Source organism: Symphalangus syndactylus, chromosome 1 (assembly GCF_028878055.3).
Source record: "Symphalangus syndactylus isolate Jambi chromosome 1, NHGRI_mSymSyn1-v2.1_pri, whole genome shotgun sequence".
NCBI lineage: Eukaryota > Metazoa > Chordata > Mammalia > Primates > Hylobatidae > Symphalangus > Symphalangus syndactylus.
In genome coordinates, this window is record NC_072423.2 from 92629865 (window position 1) to 92643722 (window position 13858).

The window sequence follows — 13858 nt, forward strand, 5'->3', positions numbered from 1 at the left end:
CTGTCCATGCTTTAGATGGATATTTGGTAATTTCTGATTGTTTACCTTCTGTTTTCAAGACTTGGTAGGGACCCCTTTATGGCTGTGGGGTTCTTTGTCCTTGGTAGTTAGCATGAACTATGTAGAGCAACAGAATGGGTAGCCGTGGCCTGTGGCCACCCAGCTAAATTCTACTGATGAGAGGTATCCTGGGTGGGTTTCTTCCTTGGTTCTGGTTCTTCATTTATGCCACCATTCCTATTGCCAGTTAGAGCTGCCTTTTAGGATTTGTTGGGTAGGAGCTGTATTCCTCTTGGAGCCATCTTTTCTTCCCTGCCATCTCTGAGTGAATTCAGAGGTGGAGAGCTACAGACTTGGCTGCTTGCCTCCTTCAAAACACCCAGCATTCCTTTGTCCACAGTCTGTGTAGCAGCACGTCTAACAATGCCCAAAAGCGGCCCCCTTCCTCCCAGCCACTTGTAATGGGTGGTTCTGGTTCCTGAGGGCTTCGACCAGTGCATGAGCTAATCTCACTAAAGAGTGCCATTCCCAGGTTCATACCACAGAGGTTAGAAAGCTCAAAGCCCAGGTCTTCTGCTGCCTTGGGCCGTTCCCTTCTCTTAGACAGTTCAATCAGACTCTTTTTTTTTTTTTTTTTTTTGAGATGGAGTGTTGCTCTGTCAACCAGGCTGGAGTGCAGTGGTATGATCTCGGCTCACTGCAGCCTCGACCTCCCCCGACGCAGGTGATCCTCCCACCTGGGCCTCCTGAGTAGCTGGGACTACAGGTGCCCGCCATCACGCCCGGCTGATTTTTGTATTTTTAGTAGAGATGGGGTGTCACCATGTTGGCCAATCTGGTCTCGAACGCCTGACTTCAAGTGATCTGCCCGCCTCAGCCTCCCAAAGTGCTGGGATTACAGGCGTGAGCCACTGCACCCAGCCCAGACTCTTTTCATAGGATGCTGAAAGGATGAATTAAGTATAAAAAGTGCCTTTTGGCCAGGTGCAGTGGCTCATGCCTATCACTTGAGAGGAGCTTGGACAACATGGTGAAACCCCATCTCTACAAAAAATACAAAAATTAGTTGGGCATGGTGGTGGGCACCTGTAGTCCCAGCTACTCAGAAGGCTGAGGTGGGAGGATCACCTGAGCCTGGGGAGGTCGAGGCTGCAGTGAGCCAAGATCGCACCACTGCACTCCGGCATGGTGACAGAGACCCTGTCTCAAAAAAAAAGTGCTTTTTAATAAGGCACATGTAATGGAAAATGGCTGTCATCTGGTTTGCCATACTCTGCTCCTAGGTAGAAAGTACAAACAGCAAGGGCCCCTTGGAGCGAAATTGTCATTGCCGCCAGTGAATAAACAGCAGTGGTTGGCTTTGAGGGGCACCTTCAGCCTAAAGCCATAAGCTGACATATACTCAGTCTCCCTGAGAAGCTTGGGCTTTCCACTGTTCACCTAACTGCTGACAAATTAATCCTCCGTTGATCTGGCAAGCTGGCCAGGATACCTGCCCAGGCCATGGCCACTTAGTAACAGGATCCAGCTCTCAGTGCAGGGTTGAGACTGCAGCAGCAGTGGCAAGCCCAGTAAGGCAGGTATGAAGCACAGCCCCCGCGTCAGTTGCCTAGTAGGGAAGACAGTTGTAAAGAGCATTTGTCCCTGTTATGTCAGGGTACTGTCGCAGGTTGTCTTTTCTCCTCTAGCTGGAAGTTGTTCTACCTGGTCTTCCTTAATTAGCTCTTCTTTTGTGTAAGGCAGCACCCATTTAAAATTCTTTTCCTCTAGCCTCAATCCTCATCTCCATTTGGGTTTATATCTTCTCAGACCCTCTCTCCTACCCAGCCTTAAGCTCTACCCCAAATGCTTTGAAGCTCTCTTGTTCAAGTCTTTTTTTTTTTTTGAGATGGAGTCTCTCTTGCTCTGTTGCCCAGGCTGGAGTGCAGTGGCACGATCTCGGCTCACTGCAAGCTCCGCCTCCCGGGTTCACGCCATTCTCCTGCCTCAGCCTCCTGCGTAGCTGGGACTACAGGCGCCCGCCACCTCGCCCAGCTAATTTTTTGTATTTTTAGTAGAGATGGGGTTTCACCATGTTAGCCAGGATGGTCTCGATCTCCTGACCTCGTGATCCGCCCGCCTCGGTCTCTCAAAGTGCTGGGATTACAGGAGTGAGCCCCCGCACCTGGCTCAAGTCTTCTTGATTCAAGCCCTCACCCAGAGCTTGAGGGCTAGGGAGCCCCAGTGTCTGCTGCCCATGGTGCTTGGAGAGCAAAAATCTGTTCCCAGGTCCTGAGTTGGAACTCTGAATTCATTTCCTGTTCTGGGCTATGGTTTTAACTCTTAAGTACGATTCACGTACCCCTTGAAATACTATGCTGGGACCTCATGGGCTGGCCTGAGAACACAGCTACCATTTGTAACATGTTTCTATGGAAAGAGTTCCTTCTCAGAACAGAACTTTTGGTAACTTGGGGATTTCTTGACTAATATACTGCAATAGATTTGCATTTGCCTGTGGAAGTGTCTTTTTATTTTGTATTCAACTGGGCACGGTGACTCACGCCTGCAATCCCAGCACTTTGGGAGGCCGAGGCAGGCAGATCACTTGAGGACAGGAGTTTGAGACCAGCCTGGCCAACATGGTAAAACCCCATCTCTACTAAAAATACAAAAAAAATAATCTGGGCCTGGTGGTGAGCGCCTGTACTCCCAGCTACTCTGGAGGCTGAGGCAGGAGAATCACTTGAACCCAGGAGGTAGAGGTTGCAATGAGCTGAGATGACACCACTGCACTCCAGCCTGGGCGATAGAGTGAGTAACTCTGTCTCAAAAAAAAAAACATTTAAAAAATCATATTTTGTGGTCATGGCACTATCTATCATACAAGTAAGTTGTCCTCCTATATGCCAAATGACAAAAAAGAAGCACCCTCCTCTTCCTACCCAGAAAGGTTGCTGGAGAGCTACCCTTGTCTTCTGTGATTGCCTTGAGGGGCAGGTTTGTCTGGGTTCTCCATGTCAGCTGATTTGATCCATAGTCCAGTAGCACCTGAAACAGGATGCCCTCATTCTACAACTATGGTGCCCTCTCCTGCTTGGTTTTTTAATGATCTGCTGCAGGAGAAAGATAGCACCTCTCCCTTCAGCAGGAGCAGCCCAGTAAGGGCTTGCTTCTAGAAAGATCGGCCAGTTGGATTTTTAGTGGTCATTTAAGTGGAGTAGTCACTTTGCAGCCTGGCCCAACAAGGAGACAGTTCTGAGGTGAGTGTGGCAGTGACAGCCTTGGGGTGGTTTCTGATGCGCTCTGACCTCTGGCCATGGTGACTTCTGGAGCAACAAACTTTGTCCCAGTGTTTTTTTCTGACATTTCCTCCTCCTTATTCAACTCCCTCTTTGAAACTGGAGGAGTAGGGAGGCAGTATTTGTTCACTTCCAGAGAAAGATGCAGCAGGAAGAGGCACATGCCTTGTTCTGCACTTTCCAGAAGCAATGCTGGGACTAGGGGGTCTAGAAGGCCTGTTTCCCAGCTCCAGGCTGGATCTTATCCTCAGCATACAAGCAAGTTTTAAGGAAACCACACTGGAAAGGGCAGAAACAAAGGGTTAAATCTGTACCCAGGTAGAAAGACTGTTGCATAAATGCTGAGAGTTTTTTTTTTTTTTTTTTTAAGATCTCATGCTTCTTTTTCACTTTGTGTTGGCAAAAACCCCAGGAGAAGATGGGAGATTCTGGGAGGAGATGATTATGCTGGGTGAGTCAACTGAGCTCCCCAGCTGCCGTTTTTAGTTCCTTTGCTTTTCTGTAACAGGAGGCAGTTTGGGGAGGGGTTGGGGGCAGGGTGGGAATGCTGATTTGTGCAGCAGGACAGGAGGCAGGTGTGTATGGATGAAATTATTTTGACACCCTAGAGTTAACAGGGCCTTAGAGTCAGTACATTGGTTCAAGTAAGAAATATCAAAGCAGAACTCTTAGTGTGGCAAACAATAAATAATTGTCTCCTAGATTCTTATACAAGTCACTGTCTGTCCCCAATTGGTAGCTCTTAGAATGGCTCGAGTTGCATTCATTGTCACAGCAAGACACAATGGTTTTGATAGCAAAGCAGTAGAGAAACTAAATGTAGAGAGGCAGAGAGAACTGTCTTAAGTGGGAGGACCTGGGGGTTGTCATGGGCAGCAGGAAGTTTGAAGGAGAGGGTTTTCCCTCTGATGAAAGGACGGCTAGGGCTTGATTCAGGGGAGCAAGTGGGATGGGCGCTGCTGGTCCCTGGCTGTGCCTATATTCTGAGTCTGTCTCCAGCTCACCTTGGTGATCACTCACTTTTCATCCATCACTGGGATAGGGGATCTCATGGCTCACTACCCTCATGGGTATTTTTTGCAGAGTACACTGATGTGGGCTATCGGTTATCATTTGGTCCCAAAGACTGTCATGAAGACACTGCAACATGTTTTCTTATTTATTCATTTGTGCACATTTATTCATTCAGTACTTTATTGAATACTATGTGCTGGGCATTGTTCTGGGCCATGAATAAGACAGACCTGGCCTGGTGCAGTGGCTCACGCCTGTAATCCCAGCACTTTGGGAGGCCAAGGCAGGCAGATCACCTGAGGTCAGGAGTTCGAGACCAGCCTGGCCATGTGCCTCTCTTATTCCCTAAGTATTGTAACATGGGCCAGCTAGGTGTGGGCACCGTTGGGCACTGAGGGTATATGAAGGTGAGGGAGGTACTGGCTCTGATCTGTCAGAGCATGAGGGGGTTAAGATATGAGGACACAAACAAGAAATTAATGGGGCTGGGTGTGGTGGCTCACGCCTGTAATCCCAGCACTTTGGGAGGCTGAGGCAGGAAGATTGTTTGAGCCTAGGAGTTTGAGGCCAGCCTGGGCAAGATGGCAAGATGCCATCTCTACAAAAAAAAATGAAATAAAAAACTAGCCGAGCATAGTGGTACACACCTGTAGTCCCAACTATTCGAGAGGCTGAAGCAGGAGAATCCCTTGAGCCCAGGAGTTTGAGGATGCAGTGAGCTGTGATTGTGCCATTGCAGTCCAGCCTGGGCGAGAGAGCAAGACTTCATCTCACAAAAGAAGAAGAAATGAAGAGTACAGATAGAGTGCTGAGAGTCTAGAGAAGTGAGTGACCACTCCCAGCTAAGACAGTGTCTGGATTTAAGATAAACAAGGGATAAGAGGACTTACCTGGATCATAGGAAGGCACGTAGGATAGATGACCACTTTCCTTTTAGTATGTGTAGATCTGGGTAGCTCTTTGTACTACAATTCTGACCCATTCTTTTTTCTTGTTATTTTTATTTATTTATTCAAAATAATAATTTTTTTTTTTTTTTTTTTTTGAGACAGAGTCTTGCTCTGTGGCCCAGGCTGGAGTGCAGTGGTGTGATCTCGGCTCACTGCAACCTCCGCCTCCCAGGTTCAAGTTTCTCGTGCCTCAGCCACCCTAGTAGCTGGGATTACAGGTGCGTGCCACCATGTCCTGCTAATTTTTGTATTTTTAGTAGAGATGGGGTTTCACCATGTTGGCCAGGCTGGTCTCGAACTCCTGACCTCAGGTGATACGCTCACCTCGGCCTCCCAAAGTGCTGGGATTACAGGCATGAGCCACCATGCCCAGCCTGAAATAATAAAATTTTTAATCTTTTAAAAAATATGGGCCGGGCTTAGTGGCTCATACCTGTAATCCCAGCACTTTGGGAGGCCGAGCTGGGCGGATCACCTGAGGTCAGGAGTTCGAGACTAGCCTGACCAACGTGGAGAAACCCTGTCTCTACTAAAAATACAAAATTAGCCGGGCGTGGTGGTGCATACCTGTAATCCCAGTTACTCGGGAGGCTGAGGCAGGAGAATCACCTGAATCCGGGAGGCGGAGGTTGTGGTGAGCCGAGATCACGCCATTGCACTCCAGGCTGGGCAACAAGAGCGAAACTCTGTCTCAAAAAAAAAAAAAAAAAAGGAATGCTTCACAAATGTGTGTGTCATCCTTGCACAGGGGCCATGCTAATCTTCTCTTTATTGTTCCAGTTTTTTGTATATGTGCATGTACAGAGTGGTGGAGCTGGGTTATCACTACAGTCTAACTCCAGAATGACACCCTTCACTACTATACCATATATGGTGCCCCAGTATACAGCAGTGGAGCTAGGAAGAAAAGCCCAGTGTCTAGAGAGCCCAGAAAATATGCCAAGAACATACATACTAGGCAAAGAAAACGAGGTTAGGAGGAAGCCCAGCCACCTCAGCTGCACTGGTTAGGATCTGCTACCTCCCCACAGTCCTCTGTAAAGTGAGCCAAACCTCTATGCTGCTGGCTTCATTCTGTCTACCCCCACCACCCCCATCCCCCAGAGCCCTGGGCTACTGGCAGGCTGGCTCTCCTGTGATATGGAGGAACTTGTTGGTCTCCATGGTTACGGTAACCCACTGGTATGGGAGGAACCGCATAAAGTGCAAGGCTGGCAGTGTGAGCTTCCCCCAGCCCTTGGCACCGTGTGGTACTGGTATGTCAGTTGTTTCATGGACCTTTTCTGGGAGGAGGGAGTTAAGGAACTGATGAAGAAGGGAAGAACCCTGGCAGGACCACTGTCATCATCCTCTGGGCCACACAGAGGGCAGAGGCATGGGCACCATGTCATTCACCTACTCCTCCTGCAGGATGGTTTTATGTTAGGAAAGAGGGTCCTCTTTGCCTGATTGCCCAGCCATGGCAAGAATTTGACTTTTCCTTGTTTAGAGGGAATACCAGGATGACAGGAATCAACTTAGCTCTACTGGTACTTAGAGTCAAATTTCTAGGTATCGTAGCTCTTCCCAGAGCCCAGAGAACCCTTGGAGATGGGAAACAATGGTTCCTACCCAAAAGTGAAGCTAGATAATAATAGAATACGTCATCAAGACATTACTGAACACCAGGTTCTATGGTAAACACTGACATGGATTTTCTTTTTTCTTTTTTTCCTTTGAGACAGGGTCTTACTCTGTCACCCAGGCTGGAGTGCAGCAGTGTGATCACGGCTCACTGCAGCCTCAGCCTACCTCCCTGGGTTCAGGTGATCCTTCCACCTCAGCCTCCCAAGTAGCTGGGATTGCAGGCACATGTCACCACACCCCAGCTAATTTTTGTGTTTTTTTTGTAGAGCCTGTGTTTCGCCACGTTGCCCAGGCTGGCCTCGAGTTCCTAGGCTCAAGGGATCTGCCTGTCTTGGCCTCCCAAAGTGCTGGAATCAGAGGCGTGAGCCACCACGCCTGGCCAGATCTTCTCATTTAATCTTCACTCTAATTCTGTGAAATGGGTACAGCTAGTATCTTTATGTCCCAAATGAGGAAACAGATTTGGAGAAGTTATGTCACTTTGCTCATGTTCAGTCAGCTGGTAAGCAACAGAGGTGGACAGAGCGACTATATTAAGTTTTCTGTATAGTTTACCTCTTCTAAGTTTCTGGAAGGCAGAAGCCATATCTCACTGAGCTTTGCAACTGGAGCCAGGGCTCCAGAGTACTGCTCAACAAAGGTTTGCTAGGGCAACAGTAGCTGGGGATTTAGCGACCAGACCCCAGCAAGCAAATTCTCAGGGATGAAAGTGGTCCTGGAAGCCTCTAAAACCCTGGTTGCTCAGTAGAATCTAGTTTCAAGAGGAGCCCAGCATTTCAAGTGGCTCTGAAGACAGAGGAGATTTGGAGAGTGCTCTTTGCATTGTGGCTTCCAGGCCTGAAGGAGAGTGAGCTGGAGGTTGCTCTCTGTTCTCACCTCTTATGCCATGTCAGGTTTTTCCCAGGCAGGCTTGAGTCCTGGGGGAGCCCCACCTCATGGCCCAGGCTGCAGTGCTGATCTTCCTGCCTTGTGGTGAGGATTGCAGCTCAGAGAGCTAAAGGGCAGTAAACCACCTTGGTTTTGGCTTTGTGCTTAAGTTGCAGGCTCTTCTGGTTATCCTTTGTGAGGGAGGCTCTTACCCTGGCTGGAAAGAGGGAGCAGCCCCTGCCTCCCATCTACAATAGGATAGTAAAGGAATGTGGCTGTTTCTTAAGTTTTACAGTCACAGTTAATTTTGGGGGTGGGAGCATCCAGGCTCTCCACTGGTGAGTGCCTGCCAGTTTTACAAGCTCTCCTACACTGAATGCTCCTCTGGTTTATTGACTCTTGGCAGTTGATAGCAATAGTTGCTCAGAATCAAAGGATGAAAAGACGGTTTCTGGATACAGTGAGGGAGGAAGGGTTAAAAAAACAAGGGACTCCAACTCCCAGTTACAAGATGTCCCATATGGCCATGCGCAATGGCTCACTCCTGTGATCCCAGCACTTTAGGAGGCCAAGGTGAGAGGATTGCTTGAGCCCAGAGAGTTCGAGACCAGCCTAGGCAACATGGAGAAATCTTGTCTCTACAAAAAATACAAAAATTAGCCAGGCTTGGTGGTCCATGCCTGTAGTCCCAGGTACTCAAGAGGAAGATCACTTGAGCCCAGGAGGCAAAGATTGCAGTGAGCCAAGATCGTACCACTGCACTCCAGCCTGGGCAACAGAACAAGACCGTGTCTAAAAATAAATAAATAAATAGGGACTTGCCACAGGCACATGACTTTTTTTAAGAGACAGAGTCTTGTGCTGGGAATGGTAGCTCATGTCTATAATCCCAGCACTTTGGGAAGCCAAGGTGGGTAGTTCACTTGAATTGTTGAGTTCAGTACCAGCCTGGACAAGCTTGCAAAACCCTGTCTCTACAAAAAATACAAAAATTAGCCGGGCGTATTGCCATGGGTCTATAGTTGCAGCTATTTGGGAGGCTGAGTTGGGAGGATGGATTGAGCCCAGGAGGCAGAGGTTATAGTGAGCCAAGATCGTGCTGCTGCACTCTAGCCTGGGTGATAGAGTCATACCTTGTCTCGAAAAAAAAAAAGAGGCTGGGCATAGTGGCCCATGTCTGTAATCCCAGCACTTTGGGAGGCTGGGGCGGGTGGATTACTTGAGGCCAGGACTTCAAGACTAGCCTGGCCAAGGTGGTGAAACCTCATCTTACTAAAAATACAAAAATGATCTGGACGTGGTGGCACGCACCTGTAATCCCAGCTACTTGGGAGGCTCAGGCAGGAGAATCACTTGAACACAGGAAGCGGAGGTTGCAGTGAGCCGAGATCGCACCACTGCACTCCAGCCTGGGTGACAGAGCAAGACTCCATCTCAAAAAAAAAGAAAAAAAAAGCCGGGTGTGGTGGCTCAGACCTGTAATCCCAGCACTTTGGGAGGCCAAGGCGGGCAGATCACAAGGCCAGGAGATCAAGACCATCCTGGCCAACATGGTGAAACCTCGTCTCTACTGAAAATATAAAAAAAATTAGCTGAGTGTGGTGGCAGGCGCCTGTAATCCCAGCTACTCAGGAGGCTGAGGCAGGAGAGTCACTTGAATCCGGGAAGCAGAGGTTGCAGTGAGCCGAGATCGCACCACTGCACTCCAACCTGGGCAACAGTGTGAGACTCTTATCTCAAAAAAAATAAATAAATAAATAAAAGAGGAGTCTTATTCTGTCACCCAAGCTGGAGTGCAGTGGCACAATCATAGCTCACTGTTACCTCCACCTCCTGGACCGAAACAATTATCCTGCCTTAGCCTCCCGAGTAGCTGAGACTACAGACCCATGGCACCATGCCTGGCTAATTTTTGAATTTGGAGAGAGAGGGTCTCACTATGTTGCCCAGGCTTGTCTCAAATTCCCAGGCGCAAGTCATCCTCCCACCTTGGCCTCCCAAAGTGCTGGGATTAAGGCATGAGCGACAGTGCTCAGCCCCGTGTGGCTTTTTTTTTGAGACAGAGTCTCACTCTGTCGCCCAGCCTAGAGTGCAGTGGTGCAATCTCTGCTCACTGCAACCTCCACCTCCCAGGCTCAAGCAGTTCTCATGCCTCAGCCTCCAAGTAGCTGGGATTACAGGTGCATGCCACCACGCTCGGCAAATTTTTGTATTTTTAGTGGAGATGGGGTTTCGCCATGTTGCTTAGGCTAATCTCGAACTCCTGACCTCGAGTCCACCAGCCTCGGCCTCTCAAAGTGCTGGGATTACATGGTGGGGGCCACCATGCTCGGCCCCCATGTGGCTTTTTATCTAAATCCTACCCTATTTCTTCCCAGCCTTTCTGTTTGAAGTCAGTGCTTTGTATTTCCTCAGTTTACAAAATCCCTTACTGTCTCCCACAAATAGGATTGAGGAAACAGTCCTGTCACATGGCAAAGCCCTAGAAAAATGAAGGGACTAGAAAAATGAAGCTGTTTGATCCTGCTCTGGTTCTCAGTCTACCAGTGAGTGAAGGGCCAGAGGGCCCAGGCAAGCGTGAGCCCAGGATCCAGTGGGCCCACTGAAGTCAGGGCCTACTTTTAGGGGGCTGGGAAAATGAAGGGTTGCTGTGGAACCACTGGGATAGGCCTTTAAACAGCACTCCACCATTGGCCTGAATCAAACATTGTCGTTCCCATTGTCCCGAGCACCTTTCCTGAGTCTTCATACCTTCTGCCTCCTAGCTTTTGGAGGAGGAGCCAGGGGCTTATCTTTTGGGGGAAATGAGAGCACGATTAGGCATCAAGAAGGGTTGATGAGAAACTGGTAAGGGGGACTGACTGTCAAGAACAGCAGAGTGCTGAAATGGTGACAAAAGCTCTGGGCTCCGGCCCCAGCTCTGTACTGAGAAGCTGTGAGATTTTGGGCAAGTCTCATAACCTCTGAATGCCAATTTCTCAATGGAAAACAGGGAGACTACCTACCCTGTGGGTCTGTGTTTGGAGAAAACAAAGTGTAAGCGCTGGACATACAGTAGCATCAGAAATGTTGAATCTGTTGGCCAGGGCTCATGTGTAAGGCAAACATTTCTTGGCCACTCCTGAGTAGCATGGTCTTGCAGGGATATATGCTTAAGTGCTGTGAGAGCACAGAGGAAGCTTTGCCCTTCCCTAGAGGGTTAATGGCTACCAACATGAGAAGGTCACAGAGTTCCTTAATGAGAAAGAGCCTAGCCTAGAATAGGGGATGAATGAGAAATTGTTCTGAGAATCAGAGGCAAGGCTGCAACCAGCACATAGACAGGGGTCGTTGGTCTGGAAGGGAGTCTTCTCCAGATGAGAGACATCCAGCTTGTCCCGTGCTCACCATGTGCCCAGATAGTGGGGGCTTAGCAGGAGGAAGGTGTGAGGAATCCCAGGCCTTTGGAATTCCTTGAGAAAGCAGTGTTGTTTTGAAGGTAAGGCAGGGGATTGGTGACTGGAAACTTGGAGGTGAGTGAGAACCTAGGGATGAACTTTCAGAAGCAGGGCTGGAAGGAACTTAAAAGGGACATTTGGATTGTTTCTAGCTTTTGGGCAAAATCTAGGATTAAACATGATTTTTTCATTGATAGAATGCTCTATCAGTGGTAAAGGCTCTTAATCTAGAAAACATAGACCTCTAGGGGGCTTTACAGAGTCCCCGAACTCCCTGAAAGTATGCTCAAAATGTTTTGTGTCTAAGTGGAATGTGCATGTTTCCAAGGTTAAGCACTGCTTTTTTAGGAAGTAGGAGGTCCATCCGCCACTGTCAGCTTGCTGGTTTCTGCTTACTCTCCTCCCCACTTCGTTCTTGAGGGGGTGGTTTGCTGGTCTTTGGCAGGGCCGCCACTCTGGGTCAGCACATCTGAGTCACACATATTCCTCCCCAGCCCTATTGGAGGCTTTGTTAAAGTCATCTGCCCCTACCCAGGTCCCATCTGCTACAGGTGAGCTAGGGTTTTATGACAGCCGTGGCTGCAGTGAGTCTCCTCACCCTCTCACCAGCTGTTACCCAGCAAAGCACCTTGGGGAGGGTGGGGCTGCCCACTTCCGGGGAGGGAGGCAGGGGGAGGGGAGAAGGAAGTTGATCTAAACCCGCCTCTTTCTCTCTCTGTCTCCCTTCCTGCCCTATTCCCCTCCTGCCCCTTCCCTCCCACCTTGCTTCTGGTGTACTGTCCTGGAATTGCACGTACTTCCTGACCACCAGGCTCTGGCCCTTGAGAAGCCAGCGGGGCTTTGTCCCTGTTGCTCTCCTTGCCAAACCCAGTCTCTCTGCTAGTGGTGGTTTCGGTTGCGACACCGTCCAGGTTCCCAGGCAGGAACCGCTCGGCCTGGCTGCTTAGCTACTTTTCACTGACGAGGTGGTAGAAGGTGTCGCCTGCTCCGGCTGAGTAAGGGTGGCTGGCTGAGCCGGCAGCCCCCGCCCTGGGCCTGGCTCTTCCCGGCCTCTGTACTTTGCCCTCGCTGCCTGACAGGTTCTGCTGTGGGCTCTGCTGAATGGAAGTCGCTGGTAGTCCTTTTCCCTTTCTCCAGTCGGGTATGTTGTCCCCCTTTTTATTCTAGGATTGCCTCCTCCTCTTTCTACCCTCTCACCTCAAACATAGGATCTTTAGAGAGCTGCTAAGGGGCGCCTTGCCTGAGTCCAGCATAGTAATATTCATGGGAAGGTGTCCAGATGTGGAAGAGGCATTGACTAGGAAAGGAAGAGGGGGCACATACCAGAAGAGTCTCCCCTGAGAACAAGCGGCTTGACAAGTGGGCAAAGAGGGGCTGGTAGGAAGCAGAGGCCCGAGGCCTCAGAGAGGATGCCCCGGTGCTACAGTGAGGGGGAGCCTAGGATCTGGGGCCATCGCCCAGGGCTGGTGCCCAAGGGACACTTTTCTCCCCTGACTCTATAGTGCCTGGCTTACTCTGCTTCTGGCCAGGGAGTATCACCCCTCCTGGTTTGGCCCCTTCTCAGCCCTCGGGAAGCCAAAGGACACTTGAGGCCAGCCCTGAATGCAGAGCCCCAAAGCATGAGCTTTTCCACGGGACAACTGTTGGTAGGAGCCTCCAGCATTAGGGCAGGAGCCCTGCCTACCTGAGTCAGCGCCAGGCCTCTCGGGGTGGAGGCTGTCTTCCGGGCAAGCCTGACAACACGCCTAGGCCGAGTCTGAGATCCCAGGCGGAAGGGGCCTGACAGGCCCAGTGGGCAAAACTATCTTTTTATTTTCTCTTCCATGTCCTGCCTTCTCTCTTCCTCTCAGTAGCAGACCCCAAAGTTGTTGCAGCCCTACTTCCAAATCAGGCCTGCTTAATAACTGCTTGGTTTGCCTTTTGGTTCCAAATAACTGCCTTGCAGGGTGACTCCTTATTCTTTCTAAAGGCTACTTGAGAGCCATAGGGGCTACTCTTGACAGGCCTCCTCCATCCTTTAGGGCCTGCGTGGAGTATGATATAGGCCAAAGCTTTAGGAGTGCCTGGTGTGCCACATCTTACTATAAGCAGGGAGGATGGTGGTAGAGGGGAGAGCGTGGCTTTCACCAGGTCCTATTGAGTTGGCCCAGCAGGGCAGCTAATCCTCAGCCCGCCATCCTGTTGGTGAGACCCAGGGCCAAGCTGAATGGTGCAGCCAGAACCAAAAAAGGGAAACTCTCTGTCCATATTAGCCACTGCATACTCTTACCTCTTTATCCTTCAGGGAAGCAGCTAGGTGAGGAAGTTGCCTCACTTGGGGCCTTGGCCCAAGAAGCATTTCTGTTGGAGACTTTCTCCTTTCTTTTCTCTTTCTCTTTTCTCTGCTTCCTCCCAGCGGCTTGCTTCTTTACCCTGGCTCACATCCCTGCTGTGGGAGACATCTTACAGCATAGAAGAGGGGGTGCAGGGGTAAGTAAGGGAAGGATTGAGCACTTGGAGTCCTGTGGTTCAGTCCTGAAAAGGGGGTTGGTGACTTTGGAGCAGGGGATCAAAGAGCAAGCACCAGTGCTTGTTGCTTCTCTGGCTCCTGAACAAGCAGAACCTCCTCTCTTTCCCTGTGCTGGATACCCAGCATGGGACCAGCCCTTCACAGCCACCGTGTCTTGAGTTCCTGACTCTCCTT

General features: G+C 49.9%; 1 protein-coding gene and 1 pseudogene across 7 annotated transcripts in view; one reads left to right on the top strand and one right to left on the bottom strand.

Moving 5' to 3' along the window:
• Positions 1–13858, top strand: part of MARK2 (microtubule affinity regulating kinase 2) — a 73300-nt gene that overhangs the window by 38773 nt on the left and 20669 nt on the right. The window contains exon 1 of one of the 7 annotated variants that reach the window (XM_063642404.1): positions 11934–12316. The exons of the other annotated variants lie outside the window; for them this stretch is intronic. The gene's annotated coding sequence lies outside the window, so the exon portion shown is untranslated. Of the gene's footprint in view, positions 1–11933; positions 12317–13858 lie in introns of those variants that run through there. 7 annotated transcript variants of the gene reach the window in all.
• LOC129461207 (uncharacterized) lies at positions 5949–6047 on the bottom strand (annotated as a pseudogene).